Consider the following 23,967-nt stretch of genomic DNA (forward strand, 5'->3'; position numbering starts at 1 on the left):
ATGGCTCAGTGTTCATGAAGAGCGGAGAGATGAGGGGCAGGGGGAAAACAACCCCCATGTAGTAGTTTCTCATTTCCTTTTAAAATTGTTCATGACCCTTAATGTTGCAATCTCACCAACTGTTTGGAGACTGTGTTTATAATCTAACTTTTGGAAGGACCTTAAGACTGCTTCTAGAGGAATTTCTGTATTTTAAAGCTGTCCTCTGGGCCCAGGGCTGTATAAAGTGTTCATACACTTTCATTGTGTTCAGTTGGTACGAGTATGTATTGGGGTTTTTTTATGTCCTGCCACATCTGTGGTGTTGATATCACAGGACTGATTTCTCCTGCCAGATACTCCTGGGCAGAGCAGCTTGTGTGAGTATCCTGCAGCACACGCAATTTGTGTGGAGGGAATTGATTGTGACCTTCTTTGCATTGTCCTACTAATGACCCCTTCTGTAATCAGGCAGAAATCTTGCTCCTGAAGAGTGGGAGGTATGGCTGCTTCCATGCTGGTCTGTTCCTGGGCCCCCTCTGCACAGACATTGCCAACAGTAACAAATTGCTCTGAGTAATGTGCAGCGCTTTAGTGCTGTGGACCAGTTATTTATTAGAGAGGGAGCTGAGACATCAGCAAAGGGCAAAAGAGTGAATAAAAGAAAAATCCCCAATCAAATGAAATGAAGTTGCCTCGTCAGGCAAGCTTCTTGCAAAACTGCTCTCTCTTCTGGATCACACCTTCTTTATCTAATGGGGGGATCACACGCAGAGTTTTGAAAGTAAACCCCTTAAAATAAAGGAATGTCCCTAAAGGCTGTGGATAAAGGTGACAGAGTTGGACTAAACTGCATTTCCAGAGGTGGCAAATCAGTGATTTATTGCTTCATTAGTCACAGTTTCCTAAGCACAAACCTGTCTGTGATACTGATTGCCTTGCTCAGAGGCACCTTTTGAAGATATATGATAAAGATAAGGGACCTCCTCCCATGCACTTGGAAAGAAAAGGCAGCTCCAAAAGAGTGAGGGCCCTGTCTGGTAAAAGCCAGACCAATGGAGGTCACTGAAGCAGCATTCATTGCCAAGAAAGTCCTGTGTTTGCTTTGACTTGGAAAAGAAACTTCCAAGTTTAACACCGTGGGTCTATAATGTGGGCATTCCAAAAATGGGAGGAGAGCTCTTTATGGTGATTCTTTATGGCTTGGTATTCCAACAATTCTTTAATGTTGATGTGCAAAAGTGATGCCATTAGACTACTAGTCTGCACACATAATTAAGTTTCACCCTCATCAACTGAATTCAGTTTGCCCAGCATAGGTTTCTTGCTCTTTTTCTTCCCTTCAGTTGCTTAATGGTCACCCATGTCAATACTCAGTACATTTTCCTGGTGCAGAGTCCTGAAGGGCTGGAGGCACTCTGGAGAGGACACTGTCAGCTCCTGGGAAGCAAAGGACTTCACAGTCAGAATGGGATGTGACAGCAACATGACCCAGACCTGGAAAGATCTGGAGCAGAAGAACTGGTGGGAAGAGGTGTTGATGCAACCTCCAGTGCAAAAAGGCAGGCCATGCTGAATAAGGGCTCTCGCTTCCTGGGCCTCTGACTCCTCACCAGAGAGGTTTGTGCTTGTCTGATGCACCAGAGAAGTTAAATGTGGCTTTCAGCAAGTGTGGCACATGTCCTTGGGAACAGAGACCCAAGGAACTGGTGCTATTTCCTAAAGTTATCCTTCCAAAATCCCACAGCACACTGGGGAAGTGACTTTCCCCAGGCTTTTTCCATGAAGAGAGAGAACTAAAGTAGACAGTTACATTTATAAATAGATGGTGATCTGTGAATTCTACTGGGGAAAACATAAATCTGACTTTAATGATGGCTGCAATCCAGATTTGGGTCTACCTAAGCACTGAATTGTATCTTCAGGATAAAGGTTTGAAATAAAAAAGGAGATTGGCTTGGTTCAGGTTAGATCAGCTTCTTCCCAACAAAAGCATTGTGACAATACCCTGGGAATCAGTGAGGCTTTCAGTTTTGAGCTTCAGAGGGCCCGAGGGCTGTACCTGCAGGGATTTGCTGCCGAGACTGCAAAGCCATGAGTTTCTCACCTGTTGGCCACCTGTATGCAAGGCAGGGGTTGTGCATGCCTTCCACAGGAACAGTCACTAGCAGACCTCTTATTTGTGAAATTGTTCATTCTGTAAAAATAGAAATACTTTTTTTAAAAATTGCTTTTTTTAAAAGTTATGGACTTCTGAAATTCTGGATTAACTTTCTTTTCCTCTTTCCTTTTTTTTCCCCATTATCTTTTTTGTTGATTAGTGTAATAAGTGGACACTCTTGATTTCTCTCCTTTTGCCTCTTCCTGATATTTCAACATTTCTTCAGCTTTGGAGGCTTACCAGCCAGTTAAAGCAAAACTAGGTGGATCCTGGATATGTTTCACTCACCAGAAATGTCTGGGGAGGAGGGCAGAAAACTTTTCCAAGTGATTTAGGACAGCTCCCAAAATCAGATGAAAACAAAATCTAGTGAGACTTGAAAACTAAAAACAACCTTGAAAGTCTAGCTTGCCTGAGATAGTACTTCTGTTATTTGGCCACCTAGAGCAGCAATGCTTAAGATGCTTTTCACCACCTTGCAAGCTTGTGGTGAAAATTTATGGGAAGCTGCAGCATTTCCAGTCTGACATAATGGACATTAATGCTTTTTTTATAGACATCAGTAACAATGTGTCTAGATCCACCCAAAACCCTAAAGCCAAATCAGCTTCAAGATGGAAAAGAGGAATTTCATTTTTCCTCACTTTCACTGCTGGGACAGACAGCCTTCCTCCCTTATGAGGTAATTTAATTTTCACATTATGCTTTATGGGATATCCTTTATTTACCTAATGTTTTCCTGTCAAGTCTTTTCAGACTATGAATCTTGTATATTTTATATACACAAAGGTGACTTTTCCTTCCTTTAATGACCGTGGCTTATCAGTGCAGGCAACCGATACTGGACTCATAAATATGTCACTCTTGGGTTTGCCGCAGCCCCTTCTCTGCCGTAGGACTGCTCCTTGCTGCTCGCTCCTCCCTTCAGCTCGCTGCATATCCCTGGTCCGCTCAGCCCCTCGGTGCTGTTGGGCTCACCATTGGCTGGTATAAATAAATCCCTGATTCAAGCTATAGGTGAAAATCATTGTGAGAGGAGCACCCAGAGGAATGCAATACAAGGTCAGCGGAGCCAGCGCCTTCCGACTCCAATTAAACATTTCCTGCAAGTCGGTGCCAATTGTGCATCTTGTAAGAACATTTGAAAGCGGGAGCTTGAACTCTCGGGGACCCTCTCGCCTCGAAACCTGTTTCCTGTTTTACAAGATTTAACGAGTACAACCAAACATGCGCCATCAGCAACAAAAGTCATTGTGAAGGGCCCCAATGTGCAAAGGTGCTGGGTTTCCTCTCGGCCCCGAGCGCCGACCGACCCCGTCAGGCAGTCACAGGGTGGCTGCAGTGCCGTGGTGCTGTGTCCTGGTGCCACAGGACTGGGGAAGGCTCAGCCCTTTTGCTGAGAGAGCTGGAAGGAAAGAGGAAAAAGGCAGCCTTTTCAAAAAGGGTCAAAGCTTCTTGGGGGAAAGCTTTGAGAGTTGGTCGTGCTGTCCCGGGAGTTTTCTACAGAGGATGGAATAACATCTGCTCTGTGCCGCGTAAAACACGGCCTTGCTGCGATGCAAGCCTGCTGCACGATGCCTTGAAGATATTACTGCTGTCAAAGACATCACTGTGGGGCCTGAAACAGGCTATAGCCCAGGCCGAGCTCCCTGTCCAGGCAAAAGAGATGCCAAAAGCAGAGATCAGTCAACACCAGCTTTCGTTTGTGCAATCAAATATGGGGAGAGTGGGCATGACAGCCCCGAAATTTAGAGAGTCCATCTGGTTGAAAATGCAAGGGAGACACTGAAAACCTGTTAACAGTGGCCAGGCACTGAGAGCACAGTACGGCTTCCCAGAGAGCTGTACAGTAGTAGGGGGCACCTACAAATGTGTGTGTACATATGCGTGTGTATATATATATATATATATATATATATATGTGTGTGTGTGTATACACACACCATTCTTGTATGTAAGATACATATGAATGCAAAACATGTGTGTGCTTCTTTGTCTACATGCATCCAAGTGTTCTACATTTCTGTGCACTATGCACATAACTCATACTAGAAACTGTTGTAGCACACTCTCTGCATCTCTCCGTATCCCCCTGGTTCATAAAGCCTGGGACTTCGGATGAACCCTCTGGTGCTCCCGAGGTAACAACAACAGTAACAGGAGCAACAATCCCATCAGTTTACTGAAAACCATAGTGTCATTCCACATCAGAAAATACACGTCTGACTAAAGTTTCCTGGTGCATAGCCCGTGTCTTGCCTCTCACCTGCAATCCTCTACTCTTTCCACCTGTGCCATCCCTGCAGTAGCCAACAACCAGGGCAAGGTCTGCTAGCAAAGGGAGGACATGGGTGGAAAAGATCCAAAGAAATGAAGTGAAGCGGAACCTAATGTGATGCAGAGAGCTCTGTCCTCAATGTTGCTCACACACTGAAAATGGCATTTCAGCCATGGATGTTAAAATTAAATCATAAAGGAGGTCATGAGCTTGATATATAAGATTAATTTAAAACAATTTTCTCATTGTTATGGAGGAGGAAAAGCCTGGGAATTTGATATGGGCTCCTTGGCTAAGTGCTAAGTAGGTTATCCTTGATTTGAAATCTGTCACTATGGGATATAATTCAAGTTCAGGAAGGACAGCGCTTTGCTGAGAGAAGTCTCCTAGGTCTTTTCCTAAACTCCTTAGACAGGAGCCAAATCTGCCCTCTCTGCCTGCTGCAGCACATAGTGTCAAAATAGCGAGCCCATTCTTCAAAGGAAGGTCTGCACAAGGTCCTCACCACCCAAAGCAGAGATGTGCTGGTGCCCTGCCTTGTGACTGAGGAGTGGACAACCCACCACATCCTCTGGGTTGCTCTTCTTTCCTCTGCAAACTGCCCATGACTCTTCACCACCCTGCTTGAGGCAGCTCCCATGCACCACATGCCGAGATCAGCCTCTCTTGAGCCTGTGTCATGAGGCCTCTTTCTTCATTGACCTCAGCTGCCTCCAAAATAATTTTTGGTGTGAAAGCAAGACATTGTATGATGCTCTGTGGACTTCAGCAAGGCTATCCATTCCCACTGTCTTATCACAGCACAGGGGCAGAAGCGCAATACTCTAGGATCTTGGGATCTGGCACAGCAAGTGAGAGTTTTGGGCACTTCTCCAGCAGAGGAGTGTGTAGGGGGAAGACAAGACTCCTGCTTTTGAAATCTACAATTTAGCCATGCAGCTTGGAGGAGACTTTACAAAGTGCCCATGGGCAAAGCAGAGGCACAGGGCAAGATGGAACTTTGTCCTTTAAAGGGCTCTGATTCACCCCTGACATGACAGACATGATAGACATGTTTAGGGCACCATTAAATCAGGACAGCTCCTGTAAGCTGAGGCTGAGGTGGCTCACTTGGTGTTCAATGAGGGAAAGAGCTCCCATCCTGAGGAGCCTGGTGCCTCCCTAGGTAATGTACTGACCGTGCAGAGGAAAGAAAGCTGCAATGTATTTCTCTCTTACAGGTGGGAAGCTGAGGCAGGCTATGATCTTGTTCTCCAAGAGTGTGACTTGGATTTATATGAGGTCTCTGGAGCACAGCTGGGCATTAAAATCAGAAATTGTGTCTTATGTCAGTGCTCAAGAGGAGGAGGAGGGGATGAGTTGACTGGCAAACATTTCCAGACAGACGGTGGAGAGGATTAGTACAAAAGAGGATGCAGATTTTGGCTGTTCAGCTGCCAGCAGAAAGGAGGGGAAGCACGGCTAGGCAGCTGGTGAGAAACAGGTGCAGAGAAGGTTTCCTGATAGCCACGCTGTCATCCTGCTTTGAACCCTCAGCTCCTCAGTAAATCTTCCCTCTTGGAACTCTCTCATCAAAGTTTCATTTCCTCAAGTTCCTAAAATAGTTCTTGATAAGCAACTTGTCATGCTGGTAAAGCCCTTTTGGTTACTTTTCTAGAAATCTATTTTCATGTTTTCTCACTGGGCTTCAGCTGCTTGCATTCCCATGCAGAAAAAAAAAAAAAATTGATGAAAAAACAGTGCAGCCAGGGCTTAACACAACAAGAAGGTGAAGTGTTTATGTTTAGTATCACAGCAGGACCTTGTCTGTCAACTGAATTTCCAAGCAGTGACATAAAATTATAGTGGTAGAACTCACTCCTAACCAGAGGGACAGGGGAAAGAAAATATGAAAAAATATAATTTTTTAGCATGTAAAATAGATGCAGGAAGTACATACTTTTGCACTTTCGGTGGCTTTTTGTGGGCATCTTGTCTTCACAGTCCAGTGAGAGATGGAATAAAGCAAAGGTGGTCAAGCTGCAGTTTTCAAGGCCCGAGGGGAGCCCTTGTGCAAGGCAAAGGCTCTTGCCATGCTCAGCTCAGAGATACACTGGTGCTGTGCTGGCATGGGGCTCCTGGGCAATCCCAGGGGCTGGGGCAAGAAAACTGGCCCAGTGGATTTGGTCTAACATGACTAAATGACACTTTAACCAGTCCACATCCAAATCATCCCCATCTCAAAGGAAAGTAGTGGGGAATGCCTGTTATCCCCAAACAATGAACTTCTGCCAGAACTCCTCCCTCAGTGTTCTGATGCCCACGGCGTTGTGCTGTCCCATGGCTCTCATCTGGAAAAGATTTTGACACATATGAAAGCTTGCCTGGGGGAAAGTTGGCCATGCTGCTTTGTAGGGCAGGAGTTTTCAAAGACTCATAACACTGTGGGAACCCAGGACTATTACAGGAATGGGGCAACTGAAGGGAATAAAAAGATTCTGGGTGGGGAAGCACTTGGTTGTACGTGGTCTTTTCAGGTCAACTAGCTACCATTCCTTGGGGCAAGTGCAGAAGTCTCTGTATAAAAAACTACAGTAAGAGAAAGAGAGGTGATTTTATTGGCATGGCACCAAGAAAAAGGGTAAATAATTTGATCTGGAATGATTGGGATGCATTATGGTAGAAGAGTCTGATGAGAGCATCCAGGGAAAGACTCAGTTCCCTTCGTTTGAGCTCAGACAAAAGTTTTGCAGCTTCCAAGGATTAGGAAAACAGGTATCAAAACTCTTGGTTTTTCTTCTGGGTGATTCTTAGCTGATTTTGAACATCTAACAACAAATGAAATATCTAATGCCAAATCTGTGTCCGTCATTAGAGAATTTATTTCCACATGATGTGCCAGGACTATTTCATAGGGTGAGAAAGGCAGAATGAAAATTGTGCTTGAAGTGACCTGCTCACAACAACCCTTCTTTTACATCCTCAGCAATGTGGAAAAAAAAACTGGGCACTAGATGTTCTATTGATGCAGGTAAATGCTGTTTGGAGGCCTCAGAACAATTTATTCAGCCGGTCAATTCTTCTTGGTAGACTTTTTTTCCCCCTGAGAACCTATTGGCATCCCAGATGAACTATTCTGGGATGAAACCTGCAACCTGCCACATTCACCATTTTTTTTCAGGACTCCTTTTTCTTGGACACAGAGTTGCTAGGAAGAAGCTGCCACTTTCCCAAAGGATCGACATTTCCAGTGCTGATTCCCTAACCATTCCACCTTTTCTCACATGTGACAGGTAAGGAACACGTGTGTGCACACATGCAGCAGGTCTGCAGCAACTCGGTGTCCCCAGGAAGAACAGGAGGCACAGTGCCTGGGTCTCACAGCTCACTGAGGGGAGGCAGTGCCCAGATCTCTGCTCATACTGCAGGACAATTCAGGACTTTTCTGAATGGAGACATGGAAAGAAGTTCACAAGTTTTAACAATATTCCTAAATAGACAGGTCATCACAGTGTATCTACCCCACGAGCAAACAGCATATTTCTGTTTGATTTTCATGTATTTCTTCCCACTCAAGTCTGACACAAACAGAAAACACTGCCCCCAGCTTTGCCCAGAGGTGACCTCTGGGCAATACAGCCTCAGAAGTACCCGAACTGCACACACCCTAAACACAGACACACATTTTTCTAGAGTCAAGAAGTCTTTTGTGTGGGTTTGCAGCAACTTACAGGCATTTGGGAGGGAATCAACCAGGAACCAACACAGTAATTCCTCTCCTGTACATCAGATGTTAACAATATAGGCCAGTACCCTGCTTTACCCTCTGTACTAAGACAATTGCCCTGTAAGCAAAAAAAAAAGCCTTGCTTCCCTGGGATCCAAGACATCCACCATCCTACAGATTGTACTAGAAAATCACGTTCATTTGGCCTGGCTACAAACTCTGGATCAAATCACTGTCTCGTGTGGGTTAATGGTAGCTTCTCATTGTTACTCAGAATTTCTCTTTGAGTCTCAAAGCCGGACAAGAAGGCTGCATCCCAAAACACGCATAGGAGTGATATTTATGTTATCTTAGAATTTAAACATTTCAATATGGAGTATTTTAGCATCAGTCCTGTATAATTTTCCAATTTACCAAAGATGGGTTCCCTAGTTATGTGAGGGGCTCCTCTCTGGTGCCTGACCATAAAGAATGTTTGTTCCCACTAGTCTTAACCATAATAATTTCAGCAAATTGATTTTAAATCGTGGACCAGGAAGGCCTGCAGAAAAGAATCACTTTTTTGTCTATATTCCACATATTAAACATCCAGAATGAAGAAAATTGAGAGTCATCAAAGCACAATTTCCAAACAGACTTGCATCATTAAAAAGACATTTGGCTTCGTAGTTCAAGGTTAAGTTTGTTCCCAGAAGATGAGGTAATTTAGTAAAATAATAAAGCTCCCATTAAACAAACCCTGTAATAGAATTGAGCCTTAGTGGCTGCAAAGGAAGGAAACTGTAACTTCTGTCAAAGCACAGAGATGAGATTAGCACTAATAAAGCATTCCTCACAAAACAGAGTGATAGTAGATGGGGGAAGGCACATCCAAATAGCTCTCATTTCCACAGCATTTCCCTTCAGATATGAGCTTTTTAATTAGCCATCGGAAAGAAAACTGAAAGTGTACTTTCTCCTTCTCGGTTTCTCCCTGGCTATTAATCTCCGTGCTGAAAACAGTGCCACCGGTCCATCTCATTGTTATTAGCTAGTGGAGACGTAAAAGAGCCACATTCATGGTGCTTATCGCAGCCCAGAGGTATTTCCTTTGTGTTATGAGGAGTATTTTGATTAGTTTTGGCTGTGTCTGCGGGGAAGACACAGTTTATATTTTCCACAGCTAGAATGATTTCTAGAAATATAAAGATTTGTTCCAGCACTCGCCAGTATTTGTTGGGAGGGTTTAATGATTGAAAGAGTTTCATTGTTGTGCCACAGTCGTTCCTTTTTTAACTCCTCTTGGCTTCATGACTAAGTTTGAGGCAAAACATTGATAGTGGATTGTTCCTGGAGTAGGTTGCTGATTTTTAATGAATCATTTGTTTGCGGAATGCAGCTCCTCTCCCCTGTGACTGCCCTGTCAACTGGCAGATGCAGATAATCACACATTTGAAGGGCCACAGAGGGACTCTCTTGGGAAGGATCTTAGAGTGAAAAAAGGATCCAAATACTTTTTTCACTAGGTCTTGACTTCACTTAAAGTGCTTAACCTCCTTTTAGGAGCACAGGAGATGGCAATTCTCCAGTTTTCTCTGGTGGATCCTATACCTTCCATCTGTCAACAGAGACAAAATATTCCATTTCTCTTTGCAGCATCCTAGTTTGTATATTTGAAGTCCATTACCTGAAGACTCACCTACTTTGTCCCCCGTTTCATTCCAGCCAATGCAGCAGGTGGGACCTGGAGCCACGCAGCAGTTTGAGGTGGTTGTCACTGGCAGATGCTCTCCATCCTGCTTGTGCTCCATGCTCCCCCAGAGCCAAGTCTGTTTGGAATTGCTGCTTTGATGACTCTCAATTTTCTTCATTCTGCATGTTTAATTGGTAGAATATACATAAAAAAAGTAATTCTCTTCTGCAGGGGGAACCAGGCATGGCACTGTGCTGGGCAGGAGTTGCTCTGCCCACCCCATTTCCCACACACAGCCCAGGGCACATGCACAGGCAGATGAGCAGTCACAGCACTTTTGCTTTCCAGTAAGAAAAGCTCCCTGATAAATCTGGTCACAGCAATTCAGGATGGCACAGTTCAGTGGTTCCCTGTGGCTTCTTACCGCACGGAGGTGAAAGGGAGGAGTAATGTGTTCCTTCCTTTCTCTGCAGGAAGATGAGGTGGCTGGGCTGACAGCCCCCAGGTGAGAGCCATGACAGCATTCAAAAGAAAATTTGCAGCAAATACGGCTGCTCACTTGTTTCTGAAGTCTCATCAAAGGGAGACAAGAAGAAAAATTACAGTGCTTCCCAGGTGTGCAGGTTTTGCTTGAGGGAACTGATGGGAAATGTAACCCACTTTTGGGTATAACAGGAGTAACACACACTTACACTTTCCTTCTTGAGGTTGCTAATTTTGCATGACTACTCCAGCTGAGGAAACCAGATTTTAAAAACTCAAGTGCTGGCAAAGTTCCTGTTGACTCAAGGAAACTCAGAACTGCATTCTTCTTTGGTTTATCTTTTGTTTCACTCACAAACCCGAAGCAAGCAGAAGGTTTAGGAGTGCTAATTTGCGATCATTAGAAGTCCCTAAATAATTTAATGATGACCTCTATTTTTTGTATGTGGAAAATTTAAAAAACAAAACAAAACAAAACAACAACCAAAAAAAGAAAAAAAAAAGAAAAAAAATACCAAAACAAAACCCAAAAAGCCACACCAGGGTAACAATGGAAAATGGCCCCCTGATTCATGGATTCCTGTCACTTCAGACATTCCCTACTCTGACAGACTAGGAATATAGCTCCAGAGGAAGGATCGGGGTGCACTTCACTGTGAGTTTGTTTTCTGTCACTGTTGTTAAGCTGTTAAGCTAAAAAAGTGCTTTTACTCTCCACAGTTGCTATTACCCTAAACCAGGCAGGTCAGAGTTTTGCCTACTTTGGCTAATGCAGAGCAGACCCAGCTTTACTCTCTCAGTTGAGCCATTGCAAGTGGCATCTCACAAGTGGTAACAGCTACACAGGAGCATCAGAGAGGAAACATTCTGCACCTCAGGGCTGGGTAGGCAAATGTCAGCACCCAGGACTGGCACCCAGGAACTCAGACTCTGGGTACCTGAAGCACCCTGCTTCTTTTGGCATCCCTTTATCTCCAGTCTCAATAGGGCAAGAACAATATTCCTCACATTGGGGCACTGAGATACAGTGAGCTAACTCTGTATTTATGGAAGGTCTGGAGCAGATTCCTTCCACTGTTGTAGCATGTGCCTCAGAAGAGTCTTTGTCTACTGCAGAAATCTCCCTGCACCCTACAATCAAGGGAGCAATAAAAAAGGTATCTAAAAAATGTGGCAACAGTGCATAGTCAGCAGTGCTGAAATCATAACAAGGTCTTCAGGGAGAAAAACAAGCTTCCCACCCTGGAAAAATTCCTGAACCCCAGTTTCCCAAAATGCCATGGCAAAACATAATTGTCACGGCTCTTTCTATCTCTAGCATCTGTCATTGAAATGGCCTGAATGAAGCTGTTATTTGTAGTGTGTAGCTCATCCAAAGCCTCTATCAATGAAACCACTTAATTGCTTTCTTTGGGATATTATGCAGTTGGCTTTTCTGTTGTAGTTTTCCTTGTCAAGGCGATAATCTTGTGACTCACTGTCATGAGGGAGGCTTCTCTTTCCTGCCAGCCATAACCGTAATCCACTCACTCCTGGGTCTGTGCTGGCTCCTGCAGATGGGAAGGCACCTCCTGGCTTTGTTGCTACCTTCAGGAGCACATCAGAAACTATTGGATTCAAATGAGGGTAGTGAGGTAAGGCCCCTTAGAGAAGCTGTGGGATGGAGGAAATGGTAGATCAAATTTCTTATGCACTTCATTAATATTGAATCATTTATTGGGTAACTATTTGGGAAGTGTTGCTGCTGCTTGATTTCAAGCAGAGTGCTGCCTGTGGAATCCTTTGTAAATTCAAGCCTTCCCAGAGACTACCCCAGACCTGAGCCATCCTGCCACAAAATCTAATGGAGGAGCCCTGTTCACAAGGGTGGGGTTCCACCCATCCCTCTCACTTGCTGTAAAGCAGGTGCTTTAAGCTCTGTAAATGTAAAAATTGTGTTCCTGAATGAGGGCTGGCATGAGCAAACTCCCTTAAAATCCTAAAAAATTAGTTGTTATGCTGATTCCATTTTTTAGATTCTCTGTCCAACAAAGGACTGGAAAAATTCAGGAGCTTACTTCAATTAAAACTGGAGGAAATTAGATTCCAAGGTTTTTAACGTGCTGGGGACAATAACCAGCCTTTTTGGAGGAGGTTTCTGTAAGTGCCTGCTGCTGGCAGCTCTCAGGGATGGGATGTGAGGTGAGGGAGGTCTTTGAGGGTGCAGCGCAGCATTTCTCTTCCTACTGCAGATGTTTTGGGTCTCCCTTTCTCCATGCTCTACTCTCTTCCTCTTTTTATCTTCTTTCCTTCTGGCTCCTCTCCTCCTCACCAGACACTGGGGCTGTGTAGCACCCCCCACAATCCATAAGAAGCACAGAATATCAGGTTATAAGTATCTAGCAAAGGGTGTTTAGGTGGGCAGTCAAGCTGAAACACAGCTTTTGGAGGAGATGTGCTGCTTTGGTTTGTACTGAATTTTATGGCAGATCATGAAGTCTGCTCCATCATGGCTGCTTCCCCATGGCCAGGCAGCTCCAGCAAGCCAAAGGGAGTGGTAGTTTTACTTGTAAAGCCACAAAAGCAGCCTTCATCTCCTGCTCTGTCAAAGTTTGCTGCCTTTGCCAGCTACCTGAGCTTATTCTGCTGCATACCTATTAAAAAGAAGCCCAGGATTTATTTTTTTAATGGGGTTGACCCAAGCTGTCAGTCCAAGAACCAACTTTACAAGAGGTGTATGCTGCACACCCACCTCAGTGGTGATGGAACAGAGCCCAGCAAAAGCTCTGCAGGGTGCAGACGAAACATTCCCTGGCTCACGGTGAGACAAAAAGGTGATAAACAGCAGCACCTGGGGAATATTCCCCTTCCCACCTACTGCCACCACCTTCTATCTTTCTCAAAAACACAAATAAGCCAACTCAATTTGCATTTTCATAGCTGGGAGTGATTGCTAAATTAACGAGCACTGCTATTTATATCTAAATAATAAGCAGCCCTAAACAACTGCTTGGAGGCATCAGTATGAAAGGTGTCTGAAGAAGGAAAATACAACCCAGCTACAAAAAAAAAAAAAAAAAAAAAAAAGAGCTTTACAATATTTCAGACAATCTGAGGGAAACTGGAATAAGAAAGTTATGTGGGCAGTATATACAGACTTGGCTTGCTTACCAGACTATGCTGGCCTTAACATTATTCAGAGGAAATACTTTTGCTAAGCAGTTTCCTTTAACCATCTTAGTTGCCACCACCCTGCATGGGAGTTCAGCATTAAGCTGTCCTGCACAGGGTACTCAGCATTGTTCCCAGAGTGTGTGGTGAAGAGCCCTTGCAAGGCAGCTCTGTCCTCACTGCCTTTGGCTGAGTTTCTGCAAAGTGAATCTCTTGGCTTAGTGCAGAGCTTGTGAGGCCACTTAAATCTCTCTGACCCCTTAATGAAGTTTTTAAAAGGGCTTCATAAATCTTCATCACTAAGAATTGCTTAAAGCCCTGCAGGGTTTCTCTAGTGGCATTAACCACTAAAACAACTAGACAGGCTCAGGTCTATTTATTGCATTCATCTTCATTATTTCATGGGTTTTCCTCCTTTATAGTCTTTTACATGAGCTGCAACTGAGAAAGGGAGCTCAGTAGTGGGAGCTCTGAGTCAACATTGCCTGACTGGCAATATGTGTAGCCATCCACTGTGACTACATCTGATCAGTCCTCTTCTTGGGAATGTTTTCTGTGCAGGCAGCAACTGAATGTTGGTCATTTATCCTTCCTTATTTAAATCATTGTGCTGTTCCTCATTAGGGAAAGAACATCATTTTTGCTTTTCCTGTGAAAACATACCTCAGGTCACAACCTGACAGCTTCAAAATGGATTAGTTACCTGCCTGCCCCTCAATTTTCTTTTTTTTTTTTTTCCTTGGAATTTTGGCTGACTTTGATAATGGCCTTTTATGAATAGCATGAGTATTCTCTGAAATAACTTCCACCTAGATGGATATGTAAAGACTGCTAGGAAAGTATGATGTTTTTTTAAAACCTTTTACATACCATGTGTTGGGCTCTCCACAGTGAGTCTGTGGATTCTATACATTCTGTACAGGTTGTTTTACTCTTCTCTGCAAAGTGAGGACAGAAGACTCATGACTGAGGGTCACATACAAACAGAAAAAAACTCCAGTGAAGGTAAAGTTATTGAAACCAGTGAGAGACTTTAAAGAAATTATTTCTAAGGCTAATTCTGCAGACAGTTAAGGACTAAAGCTCTACTAAGCTTTTGAAGGGTTGGAGATCCCTGTGGTCCAACATGGTCCAGCCAAGCTTGGGCTGCCCTGTTCCATCACAAAACCATACTTTTGTGAGCTAGATGATTTTCAAGGTTGCCTTTTCAGTTGGCATTTTCTTTATGCCATCAAGAGTGCTGTGGAAGTGCTATTTTAGAGCCATTGTGGTGTTATTCTATTTTGTTTTAAATTTATTTGCATTACAAGAAGGTCTCAGGGACACAACCTCAGGGAGGACTGAAACAGTGTGCACGGAGCAGAAGAGAAGCATTAGGCTTCTGAAGGCCAACAAGGTCTCCTTATGGAAGGGCTTGACCCTGAAATATTAAATCTGCCAGAAGTGTCAGTTATGATTAGAAAAATCATCCAGGTTCCTAGCCTGGTTCAAGACTGGAAGAAAAAGTAATGTCTGATGAACATGGGGGAGGCTCAAAACTCAGATTGTGACGTGTGAAGTGAGTTACTTGAGGCATTGAAGGAGAGCTCCAGACTCAGCTGAATTGGTATTTCTTCACTGAGGTTAGTGTGCTCTAGATGATGTCATGCTGTGATGCTTTCACGCATGAGCCAGTCAGATAATTGTTTTTAGTACAGGGAACTGTAGGAGAGGTTAAATGATGCATCACTGATGTCTGCTCTAGAAAGCATTGGTCAATAGTGTGCTAGGGACACTCTTTTACCCTAACAAGGATAAGATTAGATATTGTCTGACTTCCTGGCTGTTAAAGGCTGTGCAAGTTCACCCAAGTGCTCACTTATACAGCTGTTAACAAAAATTCAAATCAGGTCATGGCTTTCAAGTCCTCAAAAGACCAAAATCAAAGGCAAGGGACAGAAGAAGTCAAAGGGCCAAAACAGCCTGAGGTCTGTAAAATATCAAGAAGTTGGAGAGATAGGAAAGAAGGTTTCAGCAAGTGGCTCACACCCTGTGCTGTAAGAAAAGATGGAAGAATCCTAAATCGTGGCCCAAACGACCTGCCAAAAGTTTTCACTGGGTCCTGAGTCCCACACACAGCTTGATCCTTTGCATGAAAGCCAAACACAAAAGGTCTCTGCTGTGAGCAGAGACCTGGCAGGGTGGGTGGGTAGGTGGCCACTGTCCTATGGCCAAGGCATTGTCACTGACCATATGCCTGCTCCTAACCCTGTCCATTTAGGCCTTCCACTGCCTGAAAGCTGGCTATCTACATGGTTTAAGGGCATCAGCCTCGGGATTCAGCTGAGGCTTCACATACACTCTATTTCTTGGTGATACAGCTCACATGTGGTATGAGCTGATGTAAATGAGCCAGCCTGGGGTAGGAAAGCGACACAGGACCAGCTCTCCTATACTGGAATTTGGAGCAGAGATGCTTCATGGCTATGGAAACACTCAGGAAAGGCAAAGTTTAAGTTCATTCAGTGAACTATCACACCATAGTCCCATGATACACTGCCTTTGCCAGCTAAGCTGCTGCAGCCAGCTCCTGCCCCAGATGCTTGTTCCCACCTCTGGCCTGCAGTTTGTCACCTCCTCAGCTGTGCCAAAACAACTGCGTGTAGAGCAGTGCTTTAATCAGCACACTGAAGTGATGGAAGTTAAAAATAAACTCTTTGTGGGAGGAGCAGAGGAAGAGCTATTTTTAATTGTAATCACTTCAATGGTCTTTCTTCCAGTGTGGTCCCACAAGGAATTTCATTAATACAGCTGGGAGAAGGCAGTGGATTGCTGTGCTGGCACTGGAGTGACTTCTCCAGGCAGAAGAGTCCTTCCTGGCAGGGTGAAAAGATTTTTGGAGCCAGGATTGCACCAGGGCTGTGTGCTGCAGAATTGCACCTTCCAAGATGCAGAATTATGACTTCCCTACCTGAGTCAAAACTACACGCAGGTGTCCCAGGCTCTCCATTAGCTATTCGGTCTCCTAGATTCTCAGGGCATTCATTAAAAAATTATTGCATACAAGCCAGCATTACCATTAATAAAAACAAATAAAGAGACAGTGAGGTTTTTTCCTGTTTTATAAACAAATACTCCTTGTGATCACTCTGAATACTAGCCTCCTCCACAATTTACTTTGGTATGGTTAGATGTCACCCATTAAAATCTACTCAAATACAAAATGCACAGTAAATTAAGAATAAAAAAACATCAGAAGAGATGCAAAAACAGATTTTATTTAATAAAGTTTCTTACATGATGAAGAAAGGCAATATTTATATGCTCCTTAAAAAGCATTAAAAGTTTAAGGAAAAACATCTGAAAAGAGTTCAAACAGTTGCAGTGCAGCTACAACATGAAAATTCACAGAATAATTCAGCAACTTACTTTTGTTTTGGCTTTGGTCACTTCTGTGCTTAGATGATCTTGTCTGTGAGTGAGTGACATGTGCAAAGCCTTGGTGATGTCTTGTTCCCAGGCACCTCAGTGATTTGGCTCGGTTTGAACATGAAACTCCTTCACTTGCTTTCAAGTGTTCCTGATGCATTTCTCCAGAAGCTTTGTACCAGTGAAACACGTGAAACACAAGCAGATTTCAAACTGCTGTCACCTTTCAAAATAAATAATTAATTACACTTCCTTTTGTGTGTCGTTGACATTTTTAAAAGTTTTTTCTGTGATATTGACTGAGTCTCAGAGCACTCCTCAGGAAAATGGGGCAGTAGTTCAACTTCCATCACACAGGAAAATGAAGTCGTATCCTGAGTCCCACATCAAGGTCTCCTTCTTTTGGGACTCATGATCTGTGTTCTGGATCACACCCGTTCCTGGATGTTTGGGTGTGCAGGCAGGATTTAAATTTAAATTCCTAGACTCTGAGTATGTTTAGTATGTCCTTCAATTCTCTTCTAATAAATAGAACCAAGGACATAGTGAGTCAGTTTTGTAATTAGATTATATAATTGTTTCATGAACTCTGTACAAATTACCTCTTCTCTGTATTGTTTTTGCAGTGTATTGTTTCTCTTGAATAATATGGCACATATCCAGTATATATTGCAGTCAATAAAGTACCCCAGTTTATAGTTTGATGGCCCACAAATGAATAACTGACATCAACAAAAATAATTAAGTCATTGCCTTTTTCAGTAATATCAGTACTCTTAATTTAGACCACCAAATTTATTTTTAAATATTAACATGTTTCCTTAAAAGCATCTCTACATTTTTTTATTACCAAGAGGTAACCACAGATGAACTCTATTGCTCAGGTTTCAACAAATTTGGGATTCCAAGGTAGACATTAGCACGTAATGATGTAAAGGAAATTGCATTTTATTGCATTTTAATTAAACAGGTCAACTTGAGCAGGCCTTTCTTGAGGAAAATTCCCATCAGAGTTTAGTCCTTCATCACCAGATTTTATTTACTTCTTGAGCTTTGTACAGCAGGTTTTAGCCTTCCAAATGGAGGACTAATAAAATAATTTAATCCATTAAACAGTATATTTTTGACACATGGAAAAAGCTCTGGATTGGGTCCATACTCACATTTAGCACACAGCCAAGGTCTTCCAGGTTTGTTCCTGTTCATTTGGTCCAACACCATTAAATTCAGAGGTCTCCTTTTCCAGCTGAGAAGTTTGTTTTCCAATTCTCTCCCTAACCCTAGGCTCAACCTAGTCAGCTCTGTGCTCCACAAGTCCAAATGCTGAGCAGTGGTTAACTTATTTCAGTTCAGAATATTTTTAATCTTCTGGCAGCTACAGCACACAACAATTAGTTTCTCCTCTCTACGATTATTGGAGGAATCCCTTGTGAAAGATATGTCACCTTCTGGACCTCAGAGGTACATGTAGTTCCAAGCAGGCACAAGGAAAATACATTCTTTCCACTTCTCACAAGCAGAAATGAAGGAAATTTGTTTGGAAAACTCCTGCTGCAGGAAATGTTATTCAACAATTCTGTTGAAGCTATCAAAACCAAAACCAAATTAATTTGAAAACTTAGCGCAGGTCACAGACACAGTTTGTGATTTGAGTAGTAGCTCAAATTCTCCTAGGCAATAGGAACTAAAATAAGAGTGCAGTATAAATCCTGGTTTCAGGCTGAATTATACCCCTCTCCAATTCCATGAGTGAAATATCTTGGAGCATATTCATGGAAGCCCCTACCTTTAAAGAAAAAAAGTTTAAAACCTTCAACCCAGAGCACAGGCAGCAGTTTCAACCAGCTCAGGGGCCGTTGTTTTTTCTGTGCCCTGCTGACCAGGGAGAAAGCAAGAGGTTTTGCTGTAGTTTCTGGTGGCTGAGAAAAGATGGAATGCTGAAGTTTTGACTTCTGGTCCAGGCATGACAGAACTTTCCTACCACTCCAGATGTGAGCCTGTTACCAAACTGAAAGAGAAAAAAAATACAGAGCCCTTTTTCTGCCCACTCAAGATGAATTTTGTTGCATATTCAATTCCAAGTTGATTTTCTTTAAAGGGCTAAATACTTCAAAAACCACACAAAAATCTTAATTTTGGATAATGTGAAATGTTTTGATTGATACAAAATTTTTTGGAGGGAAAGAGTTTGGCTTAGTGTAGAAGCTGAAACACTTGATTTAAGTAGTGGCAGGTAAAGCTACATCTCTAGAGCTCAGCTGGTGGTCTGTGGGGAGTGGCACTGCATAGGGTGTCACCTATGGGGCATTTGGGGGAAAGCTGAAAATAGCCAGGGAAAAACCCTCCAGCCAGCTAAGCACTGCCGAATTTTCATCTCCCAACACTCCCAGGCTCTGACAGCCCTACCTCTGCTGGATTTATCTGTGACGCCATGAGATGCCACTGATGTCAGTGCTTGTGGTTGTCCTTTCTGCTGGGGTCACTGGCCCCCGGAATTAAGGGCAATGTAATTTTATAGTGGTGTGCTGGCCATGGAGCTGGATCTGCCACCTTTAGTGTCCAACGGCATGGCACCTGTGTCATAAAGATGATGTTAACCTGATAACAGATGCTGTTAAACCTGACAGAACCTGACATAAATAACAGAGAGCACTTACATTACCTTTACTGTAAAGTTCATTGCAGGAGCTATGGTAGTTGCTGAGCTAGTGCTGACGAGTTTTACTTGGGACCAACAGCTTCCAAGCTGTAATGGCAGAAAACTCTGCATTAGCTGACGAATATCCCTCTGAAGTTTATATAAGAATCTGCTTAAAGCCAGTTTAGTGAAGTGGAAACCATGACTTGAAGGGCCAAGCAGCAATTCTTGCTGGTAACCTCAGAAGTGAACAACTGGCAAGGTTTATTTCTGCAGGAGGTACTTCCATGGAGGTCTGTGGCACTGGGTCCTCATGTTTAAGTCATTGTGAACAAGGACAAATTTCAGCTGAATGAGTAGCCTTAGACCTTTTCAGGTTCTGGATAAATGAGCAGAGACACAGAAACAGAGCTTCTTTGTAAGCCCTGCTTCACACATCCTATCAGAAGGAAACAATCTACAGTAACATTGCAAAGAAAATATGCTGCTGCAAAGCAAATAACCTATGTAAATTTATACTAAAGCTGTGTTGTTGGGGAGTTTTAGATTATTATTTCAGAGGTGAATATTAAAGTTGTGTGCTGCTAAGCTGATGTTTGATTATCATTGGCAAATGCTAAATGCATCATCCAGGTATCATCCTGGTTACTGATGAATGCTAACAACTCTCTGAAGTTATCCTGCAACACTGTGGCACGGTATTTTCTTCAGAGTTTATTGAAAGGGCATAGGTCCATTTTTTTTCCTTGGAAATAGTAGCCACTCGATACATCACATTGATTTACTCTGAGAATTGCTTGCTCAGAAAAAGGCTGCTAACTCTATCCATATTAAGAATACCAAAAAGAATTTAAAATCTCGAACCTCAGTAACATTAGGATTACTCTATCTCCTTTGTTACTGTGTTCCATCTCTAATACTAAAACTGTTTTGTCCGTCAGGAAAGACAAAACAAGAAATTATTAGGATGTGTGTATATCAAAAATGTAAGAAATTACAGCAAGAAAAGACCTGACGTATACTGGACTATGCTACTTCTTGCTCATCTAATTGGAATGAAAAGAAAGTGGTTTGACTCTTTAAAGTTCAGTCATCTGTGACCTCTTAAAATCAATCAATACCAGCAAGGGAACAATATCTTACAGCCACCTAGTTTTGGGACGATCGGCTTTTCAATTGTTCTTTTGCCTGTTTGCAGATACTGGCGTCCTTTACTATTGAATTGTAAATTCAAGGTGAGCAGCAATAACTGATGCATAAACCCAACCTTTTCCTAAAGTAATCGAAAAGCGCGGATTATTTGCACGTCCTCTTTGGTCGTGGAGGCTTAGACGAAATGGATAAACACTGGCAGTGATTACATGAACGAAATGGAAATTGCGGTATTCCCAAGTCGAAAGTATATATTTATACTTCTAACTACAAATAGAGGGCTGTGTCCGCGAAGCCATTAACACCGAGGGTAAAAAAAGCAAAAGGGGATGAAGGCGTCGCCTCCCCGGAGGTGAATTAGCAGCATCGCTTATCTTCGGGCCGGTGGGGATGGGACCCGCCCGGCCGGGACCTGCCTCCGCGACTGCCTCCGACACCTCCATCTATCAAACGGAGGGAGAAGCCTGCGTCTGCGGGGATGACAGGCAACGCCAAGGGGGGTACACGCATTTTGCCTGTCCATGGGGCCCCACAAGCCTCGTTGGAAACCTTCCCCCATCTCCTCGGTCCCCATCCTACCTCCAGTGACATGCTTGCTCATACCTTCCCGAGGCAGGAGCCATTCACTTACTTTTGATAGCAGAGAGGAGCAAGGCTATTAATAGGCTATCTAATTACCCCGAGCTGCTAACTCTGAAATCTCTCATTCTGTGATGTGGTTGTTTTGATTTGATTTTCCAATCTAGTAGCGCTTGCACGTACAGAACTGGTCAGACTCGCTCTGGAAGATATTATTTTAACGTTTAAAAATGTACTTTCGTTCCAAGCAGGAACAAAGTCCCCAAATTTTGACATTTCACATGAAAGCAGCAAGTTGAAACATTATTAGTTGGGATGGAGGGAAGCGGTTTGCTTAGCTAAGATTACGAATGTCGTTGTTTGGGGCTTTATTATGATTATTATTCGCACGTGTTCTCAGACTTTTCGGTCAGGTAGGTAAATGGGGAGGAAAGCGGTTTCGAAAGGGAAGGCGGGAGGTTGCCACCATGACAAGAGAAACGGAGCGGCCCCGCCGGAGCTCAGCGTGGACACGCATAAAACGGAGCTGCTCCCGAAAAATGCTTCCAAGAGAACATATTCATTTTGATTTGTGGAAAACATTTCACTGGAAGATTGTGACTTGTTCTGATGGTTTCTTTTATTTCCTGGACAGAGAAGTAAGAAGACAACTGTGAGGGGGGTTTCCCGGCAGGTTTCGATGCATGCATTAACCGATGTTTCCTTCACGGTGTGCGGCAGTGGCGACAACCGTCCCAGGGAACAGTCGGCGATGGTTTTTGTTCGGTTGTTTTTTGTTGGTGTTTTGTTTAGCTTAGTTTTTGTTGGAGTTCTTTTGGGAGGGGTGGGTTTAAGCGAGAAAGAATTAGCTCTCTGCGCTGCTGGCGTGGGGGCGGAGGCAGGGTAGCTAATTGCAGATTGGATTTGATATTGCCTAACATCCGTGATAGGGAACGGGGGGAGGATGAGGAGAAGCTCGGCTCTAAAGCGCTGGGCAGAAGTGCGGCTCCGCCGTGCCCCGCGTCCCGCCGTTCCCAGCCCTCTCCCACAACGACTCTCGCAGCAAGAAACTTTTCCCCGGGTTTTCCTGTCAGATCCAGCAGAAGAGTGTCCTGAAAGCCTTCCCCAGCGCCCAGACAGGAACGGACAGTGATCCTCACGGCTCCGGCACGGGAGACGCGGCGGCGGGAAGGGCTCTGGTCTCCCACCGTGGCCGCGGGCGACGGCGGCTCCCACCCCCCCCCCCCCCCCCCCCCGCCTCCCTGTTCCTCTCGACGGGGCGGCGGGAACCAGAGTGGGGGCCTTTCCTTCTGGCCTTGTTGTCTCGAAACGGGTTCTTTCACTAGGTGTGAAAGCCGATTCGCACACAGAGTTGAGGTACTTGATTTATCTACAGTTATGCGCAGAAAGGGGTCCTGCAATTAAAAATAATACATAATATTCCTCACCCCAAGCGGTGAGTGGAACACGGCCACGCTGCTTTGTAGCAAAGGCACTGAGGTGCCCGTTGATAAAACCGTCAGAATTAGGCCATTTTAGTCACCGACTCTCAAAACCTTTAAAACGGCCGAGGAGCAATAAAAGTAATCCCTAACGCATTTTCAAAGTCCCCGTGTGTGTGTTGGAAAGAGACAAAACGTGTACGTGTATACGCCTGCTGGACAGAAGCAGCTAAATCGTGTTCTTTAGGGTGCTGCGTGGGTCCCGGCTGCCTCCCGCTCACCCCGGGAACTGGAGGGCATCGCCTTCGTCCTGCGCGCCCCACCGGGGCTCGGCGTGCGGGTACCGCGGAGCGCCGGCTCCGGGAGTCAGGTTACGCGGCAACAGGAGCCTCCTCCGCGCGTTTTGTTGATCTTATTTATTTATTTTCTTTTAAGGCTGAAATCATTAACCAGCCGGACCTCAGAGACTGGAGGGAGGGCAAATAAAAAAAAGCTACAGATCGTTCTTTTTTAAAAAAACCCAAACCTAAAAAAACCCAACACAACAAAAAAACCCAACCACACAGAAACCACACACTTGGGCACATATTGCATAAATGTCCGTGCGGGGTCTCTGCTGCCTGATGCTTACTTGAGAGTCAAGCGTTTAAAGACACGGTGGAAATCACCCAAAAGCACGCAGCAGCAGGTCACCAGCTGACCGGGAGGCCGCTGACTGCAGTGGGGAATATCCTTCTGCCCCGCTCCCCGCCGCCGGGCACGGCTTCAGCTTGGGGGGGAGCCGAGTGGCCGGCAGGGAGCGGGCAAGTTTCCGACAGCCCGGTCAGGGTGTCCTGCTCCACGGGGCCCGGAGCCGGCTGTCTGCCACCAGCAAGGACGGCTGGAGCTGAAGCTCGTCCTCTGAGCACCCGGCAGCCCTTAGTTAGGAATTTCGGGGAAAGAAAAAATAATCCCTCCTCATCCTTGATAATTTGGGGTCCGTCCTCACTGTGGGACACATCTGATCCACCGTAAAGGGCGCGTTCACCATGCCCGCCCCTGCCCGTGCAGTAGGGGATCTTCCTGTTTTGGGCGTCAATTTTGGCTGACCACTACCCTTAGCTCCCCAGGCTGTCCCACCCGGCCCAAGATGGAGGTGATGGGTGATGTCGAAGGCCCCTATCCCACTGAAATCCGTCTCTTCTCGAGCGGATGCGGATTGCGTTCCTGCGCGGGTGCTTGAGCCCTCCGCGGCCGGCAGCCGGGAAGCGCGGCCGGCAGCTCCCGGCTGGGCTGAGCTCTCCCGAGAGCCGCCGGTGCCCCGATCGATATGACCGCTTCAATGTCACAGCCGCTGAGCA

General features: G+C 44.6%; 2 long non-coding RNA genes across 2 annotated transcripts; one reads left to right on the plus strand and one right to left on the minus strand.

Annotated features, from left to right (window-relative positions):
* Positions 1-574: 574 nt before the first annotated feature.
* On the minus strand, positions 575-14,368 carry LOC132333773 (uncharacterized). The gene is made up of 4 exons (XR_009488261.1): positions 14,300-14,368; positions 9,803-9,975; positions 2,087-2,176; positions 575-1,419 (listed from the first exon to the last, which is right to left on the minus strand). It is a non-coding gene; the product is annotated as an uncharacterized LOC132333773 (long non-coding RNA).
* A 6,962-nt stretch (positions 14,369-21,330) lies between these two features.
* Positions 21,331-22,783, plus strand: LOC132333768 (uncharacterized). Its single transcript, XR_009488260.1, has 2 exons — positions 21,331-21,844; positions 22,280-22,783. It is a non-coding gene; the product is annotated as an uncharacterized LOC132333768 (long non-coding RNA).
* The last annotated feature ends 1,184 nt before the right edge of the window (positions 22,784-23,967 follow it).

Source organism: Haemorhous mexicanus, chromosome 1 (assembly GCF_027477595.1).
Source record: "Haemorhous mexicanus isolate bHaeMex1 chromosome 1, bHaeMex1.pri, whole genome shotgun sequence".
NCBI classification, from domain to species: Eukaryota; Metazoa; Chordata; class Aves; order Passeriformes; family Fringillidae; genus Haemorhous; species Haemorhous mexicanus.